Consider the following 24,347-nt stretch of genomic DNA (forward strand, 5'->3'; position numbering starts at 1 on the left):
TAGCCTTGAGAGGTTAAGTGCTCATATCAAGTATTTACGTTTGTAATAAAAATAGATTTTTCCACTAGTTCTGCGTTTGCTCTTGTGTCCATCAAACGCACACACACATCACCGACAGATGTAAATGGCAGCGATAGCGAGGGGGATGTCATACTCACCTTTCAAAGTTTACTTCTGTTTCGATTTCCCCAATGGAAAGCATTATTTAAAAACAAAATTGATATGAAAGTAATACCTAGTCGTTGTAAAAATAAATACATACAATGCAGAAATTTATAAAGAAGAAAGTAAAATTCATCTAGAATCTCATTATCTAGTAATTAATACAGTTAGTGTTTTGACAATGTATATTCTTTTTTTTTCTTTTCTTCTCCTCCCCAAAGCCCTGCAGTACACAGTTGTATATTCTAGTTGTAGGTCCTTCTGGTTGTGCTGTGTGGGATGTTGCCTCAGCATGGCCTAATGAGCAGTGCTAGGTCCATGTCCAGGATCTGAACCCGTGAAACCCCGGGACACAGAAGTGGAGTGTGTGAACTTAACCATTTGGCCATGGGGTTGGCCCCACAACACGTATTCTTTCAGGCTTTTTTTTTCTGTACCCATACCCACAAATATTTTTACCAAAAAGAATTGTAATTAATCATACTATTTCGCAAGCTGATTTTTTCACTTAAATCTGGTCATTTTCCGTATTAATAAATAGAGATCTGCATTGTCACTTTTAGTGGTATTTCTTACCCGGATGCATCATAAATTATTGAACCAATTTTCTACTGATGGACACTTTAAGTTGCTTCTGATTTTTCACTAGTATAAAAACATGTCTTGGTATGTTATTTTGGATTCTGCACTTGTCTGATTATTTTCCTTGGGTAAATTCCTAATTCATAAATTCCTAATTCATAGAATTACTAGACCAAAAGGTACACACATTTTAAAGTTTTGGAAACATAATGCCAAATTTTTCTCCAGAAAACGTTTTCCAGTTTCTACTCCTGTCAACACTGTGGAAAGTACCTATTTTGCATATTTATCTGCAGCTTTGAGTATTGTCATTTCTGTTAATTTGCGTTTCTCTGATCACTAGTGAGGTCAAGTATTTCCTCATTGTTTTTCTTTGAATTTTGATTACAGAGGTTTGTGGGTATGTATGTGTGTTAAAAGAGTTTTTAATTTTTTTTTTTAAAGATTTTATTTTTTTCCTTTTTCTCCCCAAAGCTCCCCAGTACATAGTTGTATATTCTTCGTTGTGGGTCCTTCTAGTTGTGGCATGTGGGACGCTGCCTCAGCGTGGTCTGATGAGCAGTGCCATGTCCACGCCCAGGATTCGAACCAACGAAACACTGGGCCGCCTGCAGCAGAGCGCGCGAACTTAACCACTCGGCCATGGGGCCAGCCCCAAGAGTTTTTAATTTTTTATGTGTTCAATCTATCATCTTAAGGTATTGGCTTTTGGCATTGTGTTTAGAAAGGTGTTTTTCATGACTAAGATGATAAATTAATGCACCTATGTTTTCTATTATACCTTTATCATTTTGTTTTTTAATCTTTAATCTTTGATCCACTTGCCAATTATTTTTGGGTAAGATATGAAATAGAGTTCTAGCTTAATTTTCTCCAATTTTCATTGATCATCATATTTCCTTTTAAGAATAATTTACCTTTCCCCTGTTCAATTAAATTGTAATAGCACATACTTTAATGGTGATTTGTGTACCAGGGACCATTCCACATGCTTTATGTACAGGAACTCGTTTAAACCTGGCCACCACACAGTGAAATAGGCACTATTATTACCCCTATTTATTTATTTATTTAAAGATTGGCACTTGAGCTAACAACTGTTGTCAATCTTCTTTTTTTTCCTGCTTCTTCTCCCCAAATCTCCCCAGTACATAGTTGTATATTCTAGTTGTGGGTCCCTCTGGTTGTGCTATGTGGGACGCCGCCTCAGCATGGCCTGATGAGCAGTGCCAGGATCCAAACCGGCAAAACCCAGGGCCGCCAAAGTGGAGCATGCGAACTCAACCAGTCAGCCATGGGCCGGCCCCAACCCAATTTATTAATAAGGAAACTGAGGACAGAGAACCTAAGTAACTTGCCCAAGAGGATGTGGCAAATCATTGTTGGAGCAAGACTAGAATCCAGGGAGCTCAGGTCTGAAATCCACCCTCCTGAGCCCTGCACTGCCTCTGGAATCCCCTTGGGGTCCAGGGCTAACGCTGCTTCCCTCTGCCTCTCTACTCACCCCGGTGAGACGTGCTTTTCCCCTTTTACTTGAAACCTGTGCTCTCACAGCACTTAAATTCTTGCTTGGCAGGAAGACTGCATGCGCACGTGGCTCCTCTTCCAGAACAAATGCCAATTTCCTTGGTGGCATGGATAAGGAATTGAGAATATTTGCCCCAAAAGCAGTGCTTCGTTTATAGAAACATAAATTCTTCCTTTCTTTATCATTTATTTCTGTTTTAATTGAAACATAACAAATGAACATAGTAAGTATTTATATAGCACAAGAGTAAACACTGAAATATGTCTGTGTTCCTAAAACCTCCCTCCACTAAAATTTTTACTAGAAATTTTCAATTTATAGATAGGTATAATTGTATACTTTTTATTTCACATAAATAAGAATATTCTAAGTATCACTTCTGCACCTTTTTTCAATTCATATATATGAACCAAGTTCCTTCTGAATACAGATGGATCTAGCTCATTCTTTTTAATGATGTTACAATATCCCATGGCAGGGGTGGGCCATAATTTATTAAACAGTCCCCTGTGGATGGACACTTAGATTATTTCCAACCTTTTGCTTTTACAATAATGGAATGAACATCCATGTACATTTGTCTTTAAGGATGTATGGGAGAATATATATAAGATAAAATTATAGCAGTAGAATTGCTGGTTCAAAGTGTATGTGCATCATAAATTTTGATAGATAATGCCAAATTGAACCATAGATTTTTTAAGATAATATTTTAGAAATTGCATAGCTGACTTTCAATAAATAATTATTGAATACTGAATGACTTTTGAAGAGAGGACAATTTAAACATGTGTAGACAGAAACAAAAACTCAAAAGCATGGGAAAAAAGGCTTCCAATTGATTTGATATTTACTACAAAATAAACTTGGATTAACATGAATAAAATGTAATGCAGGAGCCAAAGTCAAAGGCCACTGATGACCCTGCCATCATAGACTGGTTGAGCAGGAGCATTAGAGCGGTTAAAATTAAGGCATTGGAAACCAGACATCCTGTGCTGAAATCCATGGTATGCTTCTTCTTAGCTGTGTGACTTTTGGCAAATTTACTTAACTTCCCTGTGCCTCAGCTTCCTCATCTTTAAAAATGGGGGAAGCAATAGTACCTACTTCGTAGGATTGCAGTGAGAATGAATGAATACATATGAAACACTTAGAGCAGGGTTGTACCCTGTAAGCGCCCAGCAACTGTTAGCCACTAGGTTAAGTGTCATTGGAATGATAGTGATAAAGGAGGAAAGATTATCAAATGAGCTGACTGGTAACATATTCACAAATTAGAGAATTGAAATGCGAGTGAGATTAAGAATAGAGAGAAAAGCATGTTTATCTGTAGTCTTCATCTGACACAGCTGGGGAATCTTTGCCTTTGTTTTCCAGGAAACACAATCGCTCTTGGCTCCACTTCAGAGGATGCACACGGCCCAGTGCAGGATGAGACCGATTTTGGCAACTGAATGGAACACTAGAGTGTTCAGTTTTAAGGCTGATTTATGAAAAGACAATGGCAATAAAGCCATTGATTAAAACATTCTAATACAACAATACAAGAAAATGATTGTTTAGAGTATTGGACATGATTTTGTTGACTCTTGAATAAGCTGCTTTGTTCCATTCATGAGAATAGTAGAATTTTGACAAACATTATACCGTGTTGTCCATTCTTGAAGAACTTAAAGTTTGCATAATTTTATATACTGTTGACTAAAACTATTACGTAGAACTATATTTGACCCACGTGTGTATGCTTACATATGCTATACTATTAATATGACTTGAATTTCCCTAATAATGACAATAATTCTGTACACTTGTACAGTGCTTAAAATTCTTTTACAAATTTTTCGGTTTCTGAGGACTGGTTTCATTTGTTTTCATCGTGTGCCCTGATTAATCTCTACTCTTAAAAAAAGTAAGAAAATAGAACATCAAACTTATTTAACATCAAGTTAAAGAAAAAAATGTATTTTTCTATTGGGGGGAAAATACATAGTCAGGATGGCATGTAAAATTAATCCCTGTTGAAATGTTAATTTTATAATAACATTAGCTATAAAAGAAATCATGTGAGAGGCTGATACCATTAAAATCAGTTGATTTCTGTAGGACACAAACCACGTGAATTCCTTGTGAAGGAATACAGCTATTTCTAGCTTGACAACAAAATGCTATTTTTGCATTCTTTTTACCTGTAAAACTTCTCAGGAAGAGAAAAATTACTTTTCTACCAGCTCAAACCAAACCAAACCAAACCAAACCTTGTAATATAATTCTTTCATTGCACAAGCTGTAGCATTCCAGATGGTGGCGCTGTTCTCATGAAGGAGAACGTTCTATAAATGTTTTATTTTTTTTAAGAGGTAAATTATTATAATTGCTCTTTTATTTGCAAGTTAAGCTGTTAAGACAACAATACAATATGGGTACAATTTCTATTAACTTTTAAAAAACTACTGTTTTCAATTTGGGATTATCTTAATCTATAGTGATTAATCAGCAATGTACTTAGCGAAAAGATAGCGGTCTATTTATTATTTATGATGGATTGTAGTGTAAAAATGTGCACCACCATTCTTCGTATTTGAAAAGCAGAATGTCCAGAGAATGGCCTTATCTTTGCAAAACACAGTGCTGCAGTTTTGGAGATATAAAAGCCTGTAGAAAAGGTGTAAAATTCAAGACAAAAACGGTTGCTAAGGTGGTTTGAATGGCAGTGCTATTCAAATTCAGACGAGCAAGCTGGCCGATAAAGCCACACGATATATTACTGCCAACAGCCTTGCTTCTACCTTAGAGAAAGTTTTGTTGTTTGTTTTTTCAGTTTGGCCTCCTTGCTGTGAAAGTCATAAAGAGAGAAAAGTACACGTTGACATATTTTTATTTTCAAAAGTCACTTCCCAAAAGATGAAAATTTCTTTCTTTCTATAAAATTTACTATATAAAATGATGCCTGGATATCTGTCTGTAGCTCCCTCAATACTTGCGGGTGCTCGAGGGAAAAACAGCACCATATATTTACTTAAATCCGACAAATGCCGAAATGTCTCTGGTGGAAGGTCTGCAGCAGTTCTGTGAATCTGGGCAGGCGACGGTCTCTGGTGCAGAAGTTGCTTCCCTGGCAGAAGCCGGTGTTACGATGATTGAGCGAATCTCTCACCGTATGAAAATCAGTCATCCCCAGGCAGGAAATTAGATACCCCGGGCGCCTTCCCTCAGTCAAGACGTCCTGAAAGTTTTGGAACTATTTTCTTTTCTTAGAGGCATAGATGGCACAGTGGACTGAGACAGGAATCCAAAAACCTGGATTCTAGAATCTCTTCAGCTACTTTTGACCTTGGGCAAGGTGCCTCACTTGTCTAAGGAGTTCCCTATGAATAATTGAAAGACTTGAATTAGCATATAGATGACCTCTAAGGCCACTCCCAAATCTGTAACTATGATTCTAAATCAAAGACATTAATAGAGATGTAAATATATATTAATTTGATATATTACTATAATTTTTATATATTTTATGTCTTATAATTTAATTTAGTATAATTTTATAAATTATATTCTATATTAATTTTGTGTATCATATTAATTTTATATTAATTTAAAATATTATAAGGGCCGACCTGGTGATGTAGCAGTTAAGTTTACACATTCTGCTTTGGCGGCCCGGGGTTCGCTGGTTCAGGTCCCGGGTGTGGACATGGCACCCCTCATCAGGCCATGCTGCCGTAGGCGTCCCACATATAAAGTAGAGGAAGATGGGCACAGATGTTACCTCAGGGCCAGTCTTCCTCAGCAAAAAGAGGAGGATTGGTGGCAGATGTAAGCTTTGGGCTAATCTTCCTTAAAATATATATTTTCGTATATTATACATTTATATATAAAATATATTAATAATATGACTACATAATTATATATATTAAATATATGCATAAGCAAAAGCGATGATCTCACATAACAGGCAGGGGCATAGGGTGATTACAGGGTTGCTTAATTTAGCAGTCAGTGACACTATTAAGGATGTAGATTTTTTTTCTGTCTTTCTGCTCTGTCATCTTCACTGCCTTTTGTCCTTAGGCTTGTGTCCTCATTGTTGCAAGATGACTGCTATAGTCCTAGAAGAAGAGGAGCCATTTCCTTCTGTGGGCCTCTTGTTACTGGCAAGGCAAACCTTCCCTTGCAGCACCCCTACCCCACCCAGCAGACCTGCTTTCATGCATCATGAGTTATCAGCCAGAGTTATATGCCACATGCCCATGCCTAAAGCATGACTGTGTTAGACCAATAAAATTCACCTTCTGGAGTTAGAAAGGACCCAGATATACACAGCTCAATGAAATTGGGTTCTAGTAGCAAGAAAGAATGGAAAGAAGGAATGACATTTGGGTAGGCAACCAACAGGGCCAGCCACACTGCTAAACAGTGATTGCTTGATGTCACCATGCCCATAGGCTAGGATCAGAAATATATTGCATGGGTACTAACATCCTGTACCCATAATAAATGTCATTAATCAATAATGGCGTGACTCTTTAATGAGTCACTTATTCAACATCAGATGGTCATTTTTTTTTGTAAGAATAATACAAATAACTCCCCTGCCCAATTATGTGGGCTTAAGTTGCCAACATGATGCTCCTTTTCTCCCAAATTCTTGAGAGTGTAATTCCTACAAATATGATATTCTTCTACATAACTACAATACATCTATCAAAATCAGGAAATTAACAATGATACGTTCTACCACCCAATTCTCAGAAACTATTCAAGTTTACCTATTGTCCCAATAATGTTCTTTATAAGATCAAATCCAAGACTGTGTGTTGCATTTAATTGTGCCCTTCAGTCTGGAACAGTATTCCTCAGTCTTTCCTTGACTTTCATGCCCTTGACGCTTTTGAAGATTACAGGCCAGTCATTTTATAGACTCTCTCTCGACTCCCAATAAATATTTGTTGAATAACATTGAATTTTAGGGTAAAGCATGATGGAAAACATTTAGCGAGCATCAAGTAAAAAAAAAACAGGAGTAGAAAAATCATTGTGGCAAAACACTAAGGAATTACCAGCCAGTTGGAGGGAATAAATACAGTTTTCCTACTGTAAATTAGAAAACCATAACTAAGGCATGATATTATAGAAATGAAGAAGAGAATAGGGTCCCCTTTTTACTTCCCTGGCTCACTGGTTTTGTCTCCTGGGAGGCTCCAAAGGCCATCCTGGCCCGAATTCTGACCAGTGAAAAGGAACCTATTTGCTAAGATGATGTAGCAGGAACCTTGTGAGAAAGCAGTGATGTCATCTCAAAGTTTTGATTATCAAATAAGGGCTCGGTCGACATGGTTAGAATGCACAGGAGGCGTGAGGAAAGCAAACTTCAAATATGAAGAGAAAAGAAGTTCATCTGACATGTTGCAAATAAGGCAGAACTCTGACAATGTGAAATGCTTCCCGGAGTGTTCAATCTTGCATTTTACAGAAAGGTGTCAGACGGGTTGTACATAGGAACATCAGGGCCCATGAGCGGGGTGAGTTACGAGAGAAAGCATAAGTGGAATTGCAGAATCTAGTAGAAGAGGCTGCGAAGGGGCAGGCTCCTGGTTAGCAACAGAGTTCTATGGGGAAAGAAGGGAATAAATATCACACTTACCTCTCAGAGGCCAAGTAAAGTTCTGCTTTGGAATACAGAATGGTTTATTCATAGAATGAGATGTGTATACAGAAGGAAAACTAACTGTCTTTGAAGAAGAATACATTACAGGAGAAATTTTGATCCGTTAGAAAACAGACTGGTCTTCAGCAAAGAATCAGTAAAACTCGAGTTATGGAGTTATAACTGAGCTTGTCCCCAAATTCTAAGGTACTTTGACTTTTGTAGTGAGACACTGTACCAAAGAATCATGACCATGGGCCACTGCGTCACTTTCTTTCACAGCTTCCTAATCTTCCCAGCCAGAGCTGGAAGTAAGCAAATGCGCCACAGCTCAACTTCGCATTACCCACCCAACCGAAACTGGCCCTTTCCCAGACTCCCACGCTGTTTGTGTGACAACACGTAGAATATAAACTCTAGTGGGTCATAGATCTAAATGTGAAAGCTCAAACTATAAAACTCTTAAAGGAAACTGGGAGTAAATCTTCATGACTTTGGGTTAGGCGATGATTTCCCAGACAACCACAAAAGGCACAAGTGATAAAAGAGAAGATTGATAAATTAGACTTCAAAATTAAAAATGTTTGTGCTTCAAAGGACACCATCAAAACAAAAGGACAACCCACAAAAATGGGAGAAAATGTTTGTGACATATCTAAGACACCTGTGTGTAGAATATAAAAAGAACCTTCACAGCTCATTAGTTTTAAAAAAACAACCAAATTTAAAGATGAGTAAAGGACTTGAATAGACATTTTTCCAAAGAAGAGATATGAATGGCTAATAAGCACGTTAAAAGATCTTATCATTAGTCACTAGGGAAATACGAATCAAAACCACAATGAGATATCGTTTCAAATCCACTAACATGTCTATAATAAAAAAGATAGAAAATAACAGGCATCGGTAAGGATGTGGAGAAATTGGAACCCTCATACACTGCTGATGGGATTGTAAAAGGGGCAGCAACTTTGGGAAGCAGTTTGCCAGGTCCTCAAATGATTAAACAGTTATCATAAGACTCAGCAATTCCATTCCTAGGTGTCTACCCAAAAGAAATGAAAACACATGTCCACACAAAAACTCGTACACGAATGTTCATAGCAACATTATTCATAATAGTCAAAAAGTGGAAACGATGCAAATGTCCATTCAATGGAATATTGTTTGGTCATAAAAGGAATGCAGTACTGCTACATCCTGTAAGACGTATGAACCTTAAAAACATAAACTTTCATTCATGCTAAGTGGAAGAAGCCGGTCACGGAAGACTACATATTGTATGATAACTACAGGAAATGTACAGAATAAGCAAAACCATAGAGACAGAAAGTAAATTAATGGTTGCCAAGCGCTGGAGGATGGGAATTGACTGCTAATGGTTAAAAACTGTCTTTTTGGGGTGATGAAATGTTTCAAAATTAGATTACAGTGATGATTGAGCAACTCTGAAAATATACTAAAGCCAGTGAATTGTACAGGCTAAACAGGTCAACGTTGTAGCATATAAATTATATCTTAATAAAGTTGTTTTTAAAAGCATAGATATGTATGCATATATAACCCTAACCCTAACCCATAGACATATACATATATGCTATATATGTCCACACATGCACACATACATGTAGGTGAACTCTAAAGTAGCCTGGGGTTCCTGTGACGATTCCCTGGCACTACAGCGTGCAGCATGATCTTAGGGTTTTCACATTCATAACATGTTGTGGGTTCCTATGAGAAGGGAATGTAAAATATACAAGACAGTAATTTGCCTTTTCAAGTCCCTGGTTTTGGGGCAGATGCTCTCGACAGACCTGGGTTCAATATTATCCTTTCCTGGAATAAAAGTTATAAGATCAAGGAGCCCTTCTTCCATCTAGGATGACTTAGACTGGAATAAAACTTCCAAAGCCCGTTTTCATTGTTCTCATTTCCCCAGGTAAGTTTATGAGAAATGTATAATCTTTGCTTCCTGAGCACAAACTTCTTTGTATATATTAGACTTGATTTTAACCATGAATCAAATCCTGTGCAATTTATTCTGGCCTGCCTGATTTATCCATTTCTAAGAGAAGAATGTTAGAGATTTCCACTGTAATTGTGAGTTTTTGATGTCTCTTCGCATGCCCACCAGTCCTTCCCTTACTTATTAATGCTGTAATGTTAGAGACATAAGGATTTATGATTACTCTACCTCTAAGTGAATTGCTCTTTCTGTCAATATGAAATGTTCCTCTTTATTCTTCTCTGTACATTTCATCTTGAATTCTATTTTGCTTGATAGGAATGTTGTTATGCTTGCTTTCTATTTCTTAGCATCTACCTGGAAAATACTTTTTTCAGTTTATTTGTTTCCAATGCATCTCTTACAGATAACATATAGTTGAGGTCTCTTTCTTCATTTTATTTCATTTTGTTTTAGGTCAGCCTACTGGCCTAAAAATCTACTTTTTAATAAAGGAATTTAATACATTCATATTATTATAATTACAGATTATTGTACTTATTTCTGCCATATTATTTTATTTTTACTTTTTTGAAATAGTTTCATAATTATAGAATTATTGTAAGAGTAGTACAAAAGACTCCAATATATTTTTAGCCCACATTCACCAATGGTTAATATTTTGCCACATTCTTTATCATTCTTTGTCTCTCTCTCATTCTCTCTCTTTGATCTATTATATATATAATCTCTCTCTATACACACATACATATCATATGTATGTATTGTGCATCTCATAGTTATATACGCATACAATTATTTTTCTATTTCTGAACCACTTGAGAGCACACTGCAAAGATCATATCCCTTTATTCTTATATTCTTCAGTGTGAATATTCTAAGAAAAAGAAAATTATCTTACATAACCACAGTAACATCATTAAAATCAGGATACTTAATGTTGTTGTGATACCATTATCTAATTAACAATTCATATTCAAATTTTTCCCAATAATATGCCTTACAGCAATTTTTTCCCCACCCCTGTGTCCAGTCCATCATTGTGCATTATGTTTAGTTGTCGTGTTCCTTTAGTTTCCTCTAATCTGGAGCACTTCTGTAGCTTTTCTTTTATTTTCATAATTTTGACATTTTTGAAGATTATAAGTCGGTTATTTTCTAGAATGTACCTCAATTTGTATTTCCTGTCATCTTGTTGTGTAGGTTTTGTACTTTTCATTGTTTATTTTTTCCTCTTCCTGGTCTTTTATTCAATTGTTGAAGCTTTTTGTTTGTTTTGTTTTGTTTACATTTAGTTTCTCTAGCTGCTTGGAAGTTACACAATCTATTTCTACTTTCGTAATGGTTACTCTCATATGATTAATACACCTATTAAACATATTTTTCTATCCACGTCTAGAATGATCCAGCATTTAGCTCCACCCTGAGACAAAACAAGCTTTTGCTTACTTTCGTTTACCGGCTCCCTCTGCTTCTGCTACCACTTTCTATGCTGAGATCATCTGGGATTTTTATTTTTGATTGTTTTTCTTTAATCCATCCCTCAGTAATTATTAAGATTTAACTATAATTTATTCTGGTTTCTTTACATCCCCCCTCATTTTTTTCTATCTTATGTCTTCTTCTTGGGTTTATTTTTAATTATTTGAAAGTACAAACTTTACTAATTTTTTTGGAGATGATTCATGGTTGATAAAATTTTGGAATCCTTACATTTCCAAAAAGTGTCTTTGCTTTCACACTTGAGTTACAGTTTGGCTAGGTCAAAATTTTAGGGCCAATTTTTCCCTCAGAACTTCGAAGATATTGTTCCAATTTATCCTTGTTTTCAGCATTATTGATGGGGTCTGATGTTAATATGATCTTTGTTCTTATGTAGGTCATCTGCTTTTTACTCTCTAGAAGCCTTTAGAATGCCCTCTTTATTCTTTTTGTTCTGAAATTTCACAAGGATGGATCCAGATATAATTCTTTTTTCATTTCTCCTGCTTGGAAACTGGTGGAGACCAATACGAACATTTTCTTTTTCTGAGAAATTTAATTTCACTAATTCCTCAATTATTTCCTCTTTTACATCCTCTCCGTTCTCTCTTCGTGGAACCCCGACTAAACGGCTATGGGAGTCTCTGAGTCAACCCTTCACATCTCTTTAACTTTTCTTTCATATTCTCTTTGTCTTATCCCGCTATGTTTTCAGAGAATGCCTCAGCTTGGTATTTCAAAATGCTGTTTGTATGTGTCCCTTCTACTATTTAGCTCCCAAATTGACCTATTTATTTTGAGTATCAAATTTTTATTTTCTACAATATTCTGTTAATGTTTTAGTTATAGTTATAGTATCCTTCATCTTTCCAGAGATATTTTTATACTCATTCTAAAACCTCATGAGCTCTTTTAATTATGATCCTTCAAGACGTTTTACTTGTTGAATTTTGGCTTTTGTTTTGAGGTGTTAGTTGCAGAGTCTTAGTTGCTCGGTAATCTTTTGAAAATTTGTAAGTTTGTTCTGTCAAACACTGCCTGTGTGGGAGGGGAGAGATGCTGGGGCTTCCGGTTGGTGCCGGCGCTTCCCCTTCCCCTAGTGTACCTTATCCAACACTAGAGGGCGCTCGTCTTGCTTTCTTGCCTGGCTTCTCCAGCCCGGAGCACAGCTTCACTGATCTAGCCTGTTGGTTCATTCTCTTCCTGTTTTGTCCTTTCCTATTATCTCTCCGGATCTTTCAGAGCCTTCCTCGGCTTGCCCACTGTCCCCTTCCTGCTGTTGGCTGTAATTTCCTGAGAGAAGGGGAGAATTATACGGTGAGGTCTTTGCTACTCAGATTTGGTTGTTGTTTTACCATGTTTTAGAAACTCGGAATTACAAATCTTGAGGGAAAAAAAGGCAAGTATGTTTAACCAAAAAAGTTAAAATCTCTGCCTCAGAATATATGCTGCTAACTTTGTAGCCTCAAATGCTATTTAAAGCTTGGGAAACGAAGTTAGGAAAACTGATATTTGAGTTCCCATTCTGTCACTTTTTCTAAGTGCTGTGATCTGTGTCTGAACCTCAACTGCTTGATCCGTAAGTGGGGGATAGTAAGAGTGTGTTCTTACATACTTTGTCAGTGTCACAGAGCTACTCAAAAGTCGTTATTCCTCACACTAAATAATGCCTCCTCAGACCTTGAGGATGGGGGGAGGAGTAGGAAGTAGGAGAACAGAAGAAAAGACTGAGGTGACCAAGATGGGGGAACAGGAGATTGCCACAAGCTCTTGCCCCGGACTTCTGTTTTCTAATCACGGCTCTCAATTCCTTAGAATTCCTAAAACCAATCTTTTCTGTGGGTCTAATCTAGAAACGCTGCTTTCCTTATGATATAAAACCTAGCCAAAAGAATCACTGTGAAGGTTCCCATTTAACCAGAGCGGATAATTGGTTATGGGGCATATCAGGTAGGGGATGGCTATTGATACTCAGTAGATAGGATTATAAAATTATATTAACTTTTCCCTGGAACTTCAGCAAAGCAACAGTTTTATACCCATCTTGTTGTCTGTGTAAAAGAACTTGGAGTTATCTAAAATCTGAATCTGAAAATACCTTCTATAAAGAGAAGACTTTGCATTTTTTCTTTTCAATGGTGAAAAACTGGATAGAACCATAAGCGCTTCAAAGGCTCTGAAATCCGCATGGGCTGGAGCCCCAGGCAGAGTCCCCACCAGGACGCTTCTCCTCAGAGGATTCCTATGCTCTTCCTCTCTTCAGGGAAGACAGTTTCTCAGCCATTTCAGCCCAAGATGTGCTCCAGTTACAGGTACTCACTTTGGGGCTTAATGTTCAGCGGTCCAATGAGCATGGATAATACTGCAATGCAATGGACAGAGAGAGAGATTTCGTCCCAATGCACTTTCACAGAGGTTATAACAGACGGCCTTAGCTACGATTGGAATTCTGTGTTTTACTTCTTGGTTAAAATAATTCTTTGCCAAAATATTTTCTTCACTAGTGTGAAACCATCTAGCTGAATCAAAATGGTGCTGCTGCCTAAGGATTTCTTATGTGGGTGATCATCATTTTTCAGAGGTGAGACTGTTTGTTTCCCTCCATTCTCATTCTTCAGGGATTATTCCGTCATACAGGATTCAGCACGATTTACCCAGCACCCATTCACTCTTTTTGGGTTTATAGAAAGGATCAGTTTGGTCCGAGGTTTCTCATAGTTTAAAATGGAGGCATCTAGTGATGGTCAGGATTTGGGGAGGAAGTAGATTTAATAGGCTGGGAGAAGGGTGAGAGACTGGACACCATCTGGAGTTATTTCCAGCTACATCAGCCAGATTGTTATTGACCTGAAGCTGGCAGCTTTTCTGTGGCCTGCACTATACGAATATAGTGAGCTCAGCCAGGTCTCAGCTGACAGGCTCTCATATTTCTAGACACTCCAGCAGTGGGTCCCAGAATGTAGATTTCATGGACAAGGATAATTAAAAATAAAGGAATTATGAAGATACATAGAAGACGAAAAATCTTAGAATAAAGGTCAACTGTTTAAATTGAATAATTTCAAATATATGAAAAGACTCACTATCATGTCCTTAATTTTCTAATTTTATTCCTGACCGATGAAAATCAAATCCTGGGTCAGCACTGGAACACACACATAAATGTCTGAGAACCAGTGTCCCTCATCCATGGATAGTCTGTAATTTTTCAGTCTGCAAATCCACTTCACATATTTAGAGAATACCTATTATGTCAGAATACAAGAGTGAACAACAGCCGTCCATTGTAACACACTTGTGTGCCCAATTATCCAGAACACTTCACCAATGTCTTACTTGAGTTCACTATTCTTTCAAATAAAAGAAGTATTTGCGTAATTATAATCACCCAAATAGCCATTTTTGGCTACTGTTTCAATCTCCAATCTGAATGACTCTGAGGGGAGTAAAAGGGTAATGTTTAAACATCAGAGTGTTTTCATGTTTGAGGGGATGATTTTAAACTCTGCTTGCTGAGAAAGCAAGAAAGATGAAGCATAAAGAAGAGCCTGTACACCTAGGTGAGACTGTTTCTTTGGTGTTATGTATATGTAACTAAGAAGCCAGAACTCAGATAAAGGAATTGCAGTCTTAATAGCACACTCCTGGAAAGCCAAAACTGCATTTCCTTTTTGTCCAATTAAGGAAAGTTTGACTGAAGGGCAGGAAGGTTTCACTGTTCTGTCCTTATTGCTCAACGAGCTCGTTGAACAGGCTAAACGGGAGCAGAGTGAGCATTCAGGGGCGAGGGACTGCTTCATTCCGAGGGTTACTAGGCAGCTGCCAAAGACAGTTAAAAAAAATAAAAGAAAACTGCTCAAAGCCTGATGCATGAAGCACCAGATCGACGTGTTGGGGCTCGCAGTTTTAGTTACAGCAAACTAATTACCATCCGCGTAATTTCTAGTTATGGATGAGGGACTATTTGCGCAGCATCCAGTACTTTTCATATTATCTCACCTTGGAATCTGCAAATTAATAGAGGTAATATATTATTATGGATAAAGATTGAATCTGGCGATGATCTCAGACGCTGAAGGGACCAGCTGTCCCATAGCACAGGGGATTTTTTCATGCTTCTCAGGGACTTAAACTTGAACTTAAACCTCCAGTAGCGTTAATTTCTACTGGTAAGCTTTTGCCCTACTGGCCTTGCTTATATGGTTCAGAGCCCACAAATCTGATGTCACAGCATGACGCTCCCTGTCCTCTGCCGGGAGTCTCTTCTGTGGGCGCGCTCTCCTGATGAGAATCTGCCCTGCTCTGACTCTCGACTGCGTCAGTCTCTGCCAATTACCCTTGCGAAAAGAACTCCTTTAAAGCGTGTGATGCGTTTGGCTTTCATACAATGGTCTAGTCACAAACTCTCTGTGACAGCTCTACCTTGAACAGCCCCGTTGGGAATCCAGAAGAGCTAAGGTTACACTTGGATTCTCTTTAACTACAATATTCTTTTGGCTTTTATACTGGCCCCAAACCTGGTATAAACAGTGTTTTTGTAATTGCTGAGTAGAGTTTTCTCACTGGTTTCTGCTGTCCACTCAAAGGAAACATGGAATATGGGCCCACAGAGAAGATCTTCATAATGATAACAGATAACCTTTACTGCGGCCTGACTATGTGACAGATACTGTGTTAAGCAGTTTACAATGGGCTATCCCATTTATTCCTTACAACCACTCTATGGAATGGCGATTATTATTCCCATTTTACAGCTGAGGAAACTGAGACAGAAAGATTAAGGAAACCTGCCCAAAGTCACTCAGCTTGTGTGTGGTGGAGACAGGATTCCAATCAAGGTCAGTCTGAGTCCAAAGCCATGTTCCTACCTTCTTACACTTTCTCCTAGACAAGCCATTTGTCCTTCAACCATGTGGGGTATTCTGGGAGAGGAGATCAGCCATGACACACATGCACACACACAGAGTCTAGCTTTGCTCCCAGTCAGATGTGTGGTTAGTGCTTGTAGAGCTGACTGAGGGGGAGTCTCTACCTTGCTTGGGACACTGAATCTCTTCAAAAGACAGTACTTTCTTGAAGCCTCACCTGGTGGTGGGTGGTCTTGACGCACCATTTTGTTCAGGCCAGTTCTCCACAGATTCCTGGCCCCACCACTTGATTTAAGAGGGGTGGGGAGGACTTGGGAATTTACTTTTTTAAGAGACAGCCAACTTTATGATTCAGATAGTCCACAGACTATACTTTGAAAGGCACTGAAGCCATACAAGAAGGGACTAATATCTGTAGAGGCTAATATAGTATTTCCTGAGGGAGTGAAACTTTATAAAAGTGGGGCAGACAAGCCTGAACAGAGAATCTTTGGAATCCAGCTTTGGTCTGGAGCTTGCATATTGTTTCATTCCCTCTGGATTATATAAACTACAGTCAGGAAAAGGTGGGGAGCAACAACAATACTCCACACACACACACTCCCCTATAATTTTGAGACTCCTTAATATCTTCTACAAATATGGTCTGAGATGCTTATATCGCCATTAGCAAAGGCTTTCTTTAGCCATGTCTGTGAATGAACCCGTGACCTTTCTTACTTTCGTCACATCTCGACCTTAGAACTCTCCAAACTCCAAGCAGCACTGACGAGGGACCTCTCGGCTGAGCCCCACACTGCTGCCAGACTGGGGCGGGGAACTGCTAGCCTTTGTTTTTGCTTTCCCTCCACCTGCCTCTGTCTCGGCTACACTCTCCTATCCAGCTCCGTGGAGGTAGATTCCATGTGTGAGTTCTCACTTGTTTCAGTTCCTGATCTCATTTTGTCTGAGATAAGAAGGGTGTGCAAAGATTTAGATTCCTACCTCAAGCCAGCAGGATTTAATATTTAAATCACATCCCATTCATTCAACAACGTGTGAGTGCCTACTCAAAATCTGAGCACCTACCATGTGTCAGGTATTGTTCTAAGCACTTGGGATACATGAGTAAACCCAACAGAAAGATCCCTGGCCTTGTAGAGCTTATATTCCAGTAGAGAAGACAGACAACAAACGATAACGGATTAAGGCTGTAAGTGCTATGAGGAAATGAAAAGGTAGAGTAGAGGATCTGTGTGTATGTGTGCCTTTGTGTGTGGGGGTCATGGTATTACATAGATGGCCAGGATAAGCCGTTTTAAGGAAATGAGAATTGTGCAAGGATGTAAGGGATGGGAGGGAGTTAGAGGAGATTTGTGGGAAGAGTATTCTAGCCAGAGTGATAAGCTAGGGCAAAGAGACTGTGGCAGGGATGTGCCTTGCATGCTCAAAGAATAGTCAGGAAGTCAGTGTAGCCGTAATAGATTGAACAAGAAGGATAATAGAAGGAGATAAAATAAGAGGTAATGACAGGGAAAGTCAAGAATAACTTCAGCTTTTTTGTCTGAGCTACTAGAGGATTGGAGTTGAGATCAGCTGAGGGAGGGAGGTCCGTGGATGGAGCATGGGGCAGGTTTAGGGGATAGGAATGAAGGTCGGAGGTTTGACCATTGTAATGAACAACATGGAGGTAGCTGGTGCTCCTGACAAAAGCAATTTCAGTGGAGTAATCGGGGTAAAAGCTGATTGGTGGGGGTTCAAATGGAATAAAGGGAAGGTAATTAGATAGAGTGAATATAGACACTTCTTTCCAGTTATCTTGATACAAATAGAAAGGCAAAAAAGTGGGTCAGTAGCTCATAAAGAATTAAGAGAGGTGGTGCTATCATTGCTGTTTTTAAATGGGAGAAATATAGACAGGACCGTAAGACTAATAAGAATGATTCAATAGAAAGACAATTGATAGTGTGGGAGAGACAAAGGAAAATTGCTGGAGCCATGTCCTTGATAGGATGAAAGGGGTCGGGATCCAGTCCAGAAGTACAGTGACTGGCTTTGTAAAGAGTTCAGGGAGCTCATCTATGGCAACAGGTGAGAAAACTGAGCACATGGGAGATGATGCTGGTTGGTGGTCAGATGAGATGGTGTGAGTCTGGGGAAGTCCTCTTCTGATGCTTCAATTTTCTCAGTGAAGTGGGAAATAAAATAATCTGTTGAGAATGAAGATGGGTATGAGGTTTTGGGGTTAAAGAAGAGATGAGAAGCTATGAAAAGGTTGTCTGAGAGAGAGGGAGAGTGAGTGAACTTGAAATGTAAGGTATGACTGCTTATAGGCATTAGGGGCCCAGTTGTGCTTCTTGGTCATAAATTTAAAGTGCAACTTGTCAGGAGTTTGTGGTTTTTGTCCAGTCATATTTAGCTACACAGGTGCAGGTACAGAGTAGGCTGAGAATTGGATTTGACTCAGGGAGAACAGAGAAGGCACTCTAAAGAGGAGTTAATTGAAGAGAACTTAATGAAGGGACAATTTTCAAAGGTGTGGGCAACATTAAGGAAACCAACGAGGGTGGTGAGGCATCCCAGGGTTAGCAACAGCGGAGAGCCGTTACCACCCCCAAGGCTGAAAGGGCAAGAGGTAAGCGTCATTATCAGAACCCTATGAGAGGTGTGGCTGCAGGAGAAGGGCCTGCCAATCCAGAGCTGCGGCCTTAGAGAAATTCAGCCACCGCCGAACTGTAGCCTGACAGGAGGGGAGCAGAGGGTTAATACCCCTACCTCTCTTTCTTCTGCCGCTGCCCGCTCTCCTGCTGGTGCCTCTCATTGGCTGAACCTAACTGGTAGCTAAAGGGGAAGGGAGCCTTGGTGCAGCATCTATACAGGGCAGCAACTAGCACACAGAGTGGACAAGGATGGAGAGTGGATCTGGAGGAGCAAACAGAAGAATATCCATCTGGACCGGAGTTGAGCTTTTGCCAAATAAGTAGACTGAAGTGAGAGAGGGGCAAGTGAGTCAAGCCAATACGCAAGGGAGTAATTATAACGGTTGCTTGTGGAATTCACATGGGTTAAGAGGAAAGAGAGGACATCAAGGGCATGAGGAATAGTGAGAATACAGAGGAATCACCATCTGGTGAGAGTGGAAGATAGCTGGCATTCAGGGAACAGAAGGAGTGAAGGAAGATAGGAGGTAAAGGTAGGAGGTAGTGGTCAAAAAGTAGGACTCATGGAATTGGTATTATGGAGGAGTTGCAGTTGTTGATAATGACAAAGTCTAGATATTATGATGCAAGTGAGTGGCATCTACTATTTAGTGTTATCAGATATGACAACTACCCAGTTGTCCTGTTGCTCTGCCTGCTTGCTGCCTCAGTTGGTGGCACTGGCTTTTGCCTCAGCCCTGGTTTCCAACAGTACCCTGTTTAGTACTATGGTCCCTTCTAGAAGTGGAGACTTGCCCTGCAGTCCAGTATGGTTGACTGTGCCCCACTGTCTTTGGGGAAGTTTCCTGGCTGATGCCTATGGTTGTCCTGACCCAGGACTCACTTCTGATTGCCCATTGCAGAGTGTCACCACTAGGGGGAACCTGGCCAATTTCCCCTTGGACTCTAACTTTGACAGACGGTGGTTCGTGACTGAAGCTTGTGTGACACTCCCTCTGGGCCTCCCTCACCACCCCCCGCCCCCCTTCAGAGTTAGCCTTGGCTGACTGAATGGATTCCCTCAAGAGCCTGTCCTCAAGCAGAATTGCTCTACCTCCCCACCTGTCTAAACTGCTATGAGGCCATTATGCCTTGAGTGAGAGGACTGAATTAGAACACTACTGAGAGGAGGGTCTATAAATGGAGAAAGTAAAAGTGGCAGATACTGGTCATTTAACAGTCTTTTCATAAGTCATACTATGTCCAACTCCAGATCTTGCATATCCAGAGTTTCTTCTCATAAATATTTGTAAAATACCTTTTTAGTTCATAGCTAAAAACTGAGTACTATGTTAACCTTTCTAACAAAGGAAAATCATATGAGTTATATATAAAGTACATGATATAAAGCAGAAATAGCTTTCCAAATGTACTGTAATTGTTTAGAGCTAGAATAATAGTAAATTTTAAAAGAAAAAAGAACGTCAGTGATAATTTGACAATGCTGGGCATGTGGTGCTCCTGTTACCTGGTGTAATAAAATAAAGAATCTGGCATCTGTCAATAATGAGAAACGGAAGTGGAGCAAAATATTCAGTTTATAATAGTGACAAAAACTAGAAAATTCTTAGAAATAAATTTTTAAAGGAAAGTATAGGACCTATGTGAAGCAGACTAAAATCTTCCTGAAAGATATAAAATAAGATCTACGTAAAGTGAGAGACATTTTCATTTTGGATGTGAGGAAGACTAATATAAGAAAAATGTCTATTCTTCCCAAATAAATGAGATTAGTTATTGCATTCCAACCTGAATCCCAAAAAGCTTAAAAAAAAAATAACAGGCAAAATTGCTTTAGAATTAAGATAGAGGATTAAATATCTAAAAGTGACCACTAATTTCTTTAAAAGAAGGATTGAGAGGGGCTTACCTTTCCAATTATTAAAGCAATATCAAATGATTGTGCCTGTGGTTGATAATACTGTGCCACTCTTGTATAATGGAAATTTCAGGATTTTTTCCCAATGCTCATACAGGTCTAGATGGATGTAGGGCTGGCTTTATTTTAGAATACTAGAAATGTAAATTCCAGTTTGGTGGTTACACGCATGGATTCTGAAGTCAGACTGTCTGGATTCAAATTTATTGGCTCTGCAAGCTCAGACATCTTAATATCTTGATGCCTGGTTTTGCCTTTGTCTAATGGAATAATAACAGAACCTTTCCACGGAGTTGCTGTGAGGATTAAATGACTTAATCAAAACAACAACAAAAACTTAGGATAGTAGGCATCCTACTGTACCCATGAAGTAATTTTTCTAACTTTTTTCCCCGCTTAACAATAGATCTTGAATATCCCTCCAACGTCCCTATAGATTTAACTCACTCTGTGAATAGCTGCCTAGCATTCCCTGGTCTGGATAAACCAAGGATATAGTTTTTTGCAATCTTTCGTCTATTGATAGACATATGGAGTTTTACAGTTTACCAGTACACACAATGCTACAATAAATACCCATGACTGTACAGCCTTGAAAATTGGTGTATTATATTCCTCTAGGATAAAAACCCCAGAGGTGAGATTGCTGGGCAAAAAGATCTCTCTTATTTAAACAGAAATTACCAAATTACTTTCTAAACTATTAGTAATAAACCAAGATGCACAAATAATATATATTTGTCCCTTTTTTCTGCATCCTCACCAGAACTGGATGCTGTAACACTTTTAAAGTTTTGCCAAACGATGACCAAAAAATGGAATCTTGTTTTCATTTTATTTAAAATTTCTAAACAATTAATGAAATGGATCATTTTTTCATATATTTATTGGTAGTTTCCATTTCCTTTCTTATGAAATGCCTGTTAATATTCTTTATCCATTGTTCAATAGGATTGTATGTCTTTTCCTTATCAATTTATGTAAAAGGGACAAAGGAACACTTTGTTTATTACATGTGTTGGAAAATATTAAATTTTTCCCAGTCTATCGTGTTTGTTTTTGGACTTTGTGATATCTCGCATCCTTTTGTTTTCTGCTTTTATGTAGTCAAATATAGCTATTTTTACTTTATAGTTTTTGGTTTTCCTGTATTTCTAGTCTTTACAAAGAAATTCTCTTTGTACTGGGTAATAAAAATATCCTTTTAAATTTCATATAGTGTGTTTATTTTATTTATAATCTTCAAGGTCTTCAATCCATCTATTTAGGTCTATTTGTGTGTGAGGTGGGGGCAGAACTTCCCATACGGATGGATGAGTAATTAAGGCAGCACCGCTTATTACACAAACCACCCTTCGTCCATTTTTTCTTAAGTTCTCAAGTATATTTTGATCTGTTTCTGGGTTTTCTGTTCTATCCTTCCTATCAATATTTCTAGTCCTGTGCTAAAACTGTCTGAATTACAGTCGTTTTATTTTTTATTTGTATTGTTTGGTTTGCAAAATGTTTTCAATTTAATTAACATGTTTTCTTTTTTCTTTCAGCTTTATTGAGGTACAATTGAGAAATAAAACTATAAGATATTTAAAGTGTACACCATGATGATTTCATATACATATACAATGTGAAAGGACTCCTCCCATTAGTTAGTTAACATATCCATCATCCCACGTATTTATCTTTTTTTTTTTTTTTTTGGTGAGAACATTTAATTTCTACTCTTAGCAAATTTCACTTGTGCAATAGTGGTACAGTATTATCAACTGCAAGCACAGTCATTTTATATTGTTTTAACAGTTGATACAGATAAAGAAGAGGTTCAAAGTCTGAGCTCTGGGCACTCAAACATGAAGAGGATGAGTTAAGAGAAACAAACGGCAAAAGAAACTGAGGAAGCAACCAGAGGGGCAGGATGAAAACCAAGAGGATGTGGTATGCTGGGAGAGTGTTAAGGAAAAGGGAGAGCAGCTGGTAGGTCTGCTGACAGGGCAAGGTCTGAGGTTTGACCATTGTCATTAACAACATGGAGGTCATTGGTGACCCTGATAAAAGCAACGTCAGTGGAGTAACGGGGTAGAACCTGATTGGAGGGGATTCAAGTGGAATAAAAGGAAAGCAATTGGAGATAGTAAATATAGACAATTCTTTCTAGGAATCTTGCTACAAATGGAAAGGAAAAGAAATGGGGCAGTAGCTAATGAGTTAACAGAGGTATTGTTCTCTGTAAGTTAACATTTACAATGTACTATTTACATATTACATATGTAATTATGTTACTACACAAAGGCCTTGAGCTAGCAAATAAAATGAGACTTTTAAAAAGTGCAATTCTGTGGTTCCAGTCATTTTTCAACACTGCATGGCTCTAGATTTGCAAAGTAAACCCGGGGAAGCAGATATAGTTAACACTTTCTGCACCTATGCAAATAATCAAGCCAAACCTAACGAGACCAGCTTTTTCTCATGACTAAGAATAATCTTTGAGATTCTTATGGTCACAAAGGGGGAAGTTGTTAGGAAAATTGGAAAGACTTTGAAAGGGGCAAAAAAGACAACTGGGCATACTTTGAATGAAATACTAGATGTCCCTTCTGGGTTATCTGATGCTATACGCATTTTGCCTTTTTTTTTTTTTTCTTGGTCTTTGAGCTATTTTACAACCCTGTAAATTGCAGAAAACTAATGGAGACATGATTATTGCCCAGAGAAGCAATAAATTCTGCTGGTGGAGCTGCAATTTGTTTCCCCCACGGAGAGGGCCACTTTTGCATCTGTTAGCAGATTCACGTCAGCATTCCTGATTGCTTATATATGTGTCTGTTCCTTGAATTCTTGGAATCATTTTTTTTTTAACATCTTACTGTTCCTTCGTTAATAATGAGCTAAATAAAAATTTTGAGACATGACTGCCTTCTGTCAGAGTCATAGTTTTACACTTGTAAAGAAAACATTTTTACCCATATGTTGTGTTTAAAGTCTTTAGTATTTTTGAGCTCTCTTTATATGGAAGGGGTCATATAGGGATCTAGCTTTATTTCCTTCAAAAAGCTAGTCATCTTTTCACCATTTATTGACTAACCCTTTTCCCCTATGGATTTAAAGGCCACCTTTCTGGTGTTATTTGGTCCATTTAAGTGTTCTCTTTATGATCTATTTATTTATTTCCACATCAATACAAATCTAAGTTCAATGGCTTTATAAGACATTTTGATAATTTGACAGGTTATTTTCATGTTGCACTGATCCTGCCAAAGAAGAGACTGTCCTGCTGATTTGGATTAGTCTAAAATTGAAACTAATGAAAGATAGAAAATTGGTATACAAAAAATTGGCCCATTTGTTTGGGCCCATCAACCCCTTCCAGACTATCCTAACCAGGAAGAACACATTATGAATCTAGAAGGGAAGTGAACAGGTCCCCTGAGCTGCAAAGTTAGTGAGCCCATAGATTATTCCACAGGGTAGGTGGAGAATAACCCAGACCTAGACGATTATGTGTAAATAGGGAAGAACAGAACAGCATTAGCAGACACTCATGAAGCGATAGTGGAAGAA

General features: G+C 38.4%; 2 long non-coding RNA genes across 3 annotated transcripts in view; both read left to right on the top strand.

Moving 5' to 3' along the window:
* The window catches only part of LOC123279894 (uncharacterized), a 59,070-nt gene extending 54,715 nt beyond the window's left edge, over nt 1-4,355 (top strand). For both annotated transcript variants that reach the window (XR_011496987.1, XR_006518295.2), the window contains one exon: nt 3,653-4,355. This is a non-coding gene — a long non-coding RNA (uncharacterized lncRNA). The remainder of the gene's footprint in view (nt 1-3,652) is intronic.
* Nucleotides 4,356-13,543: 9,188 nt separating this feature from the next.
* Nucleotides 13,544-22,721, top strand: LOC123279938 (uncharacterized). Its single transcript, XR_011497147.1, has 3 exons — nt 13,544-13,679; nt 13,872-13,948; nt 22,590-22,721. It is a non-coding gene; the product is annotated as an uncharacterized lncRNA (long non-coding RNA).
* Nucleotides 22,722-24,347: the final 1,626 nt, after the last annotated feature.

The sequence above is a fragment of the Equus asinus genome, chromosome 22 (genome assembly GCF_041296235.1).
Source record: "Equus asinus isolate D_3611 breed Donkey chromosome 22, EquAss-T2T_v2, whole genome shotgun sequence".
Classification (NCBI taxonomy): Eukaryota; Metazoa; Chordata; class Mammalia; order Perissodactyla; family Equidae; genus Equus; species Equus asinus.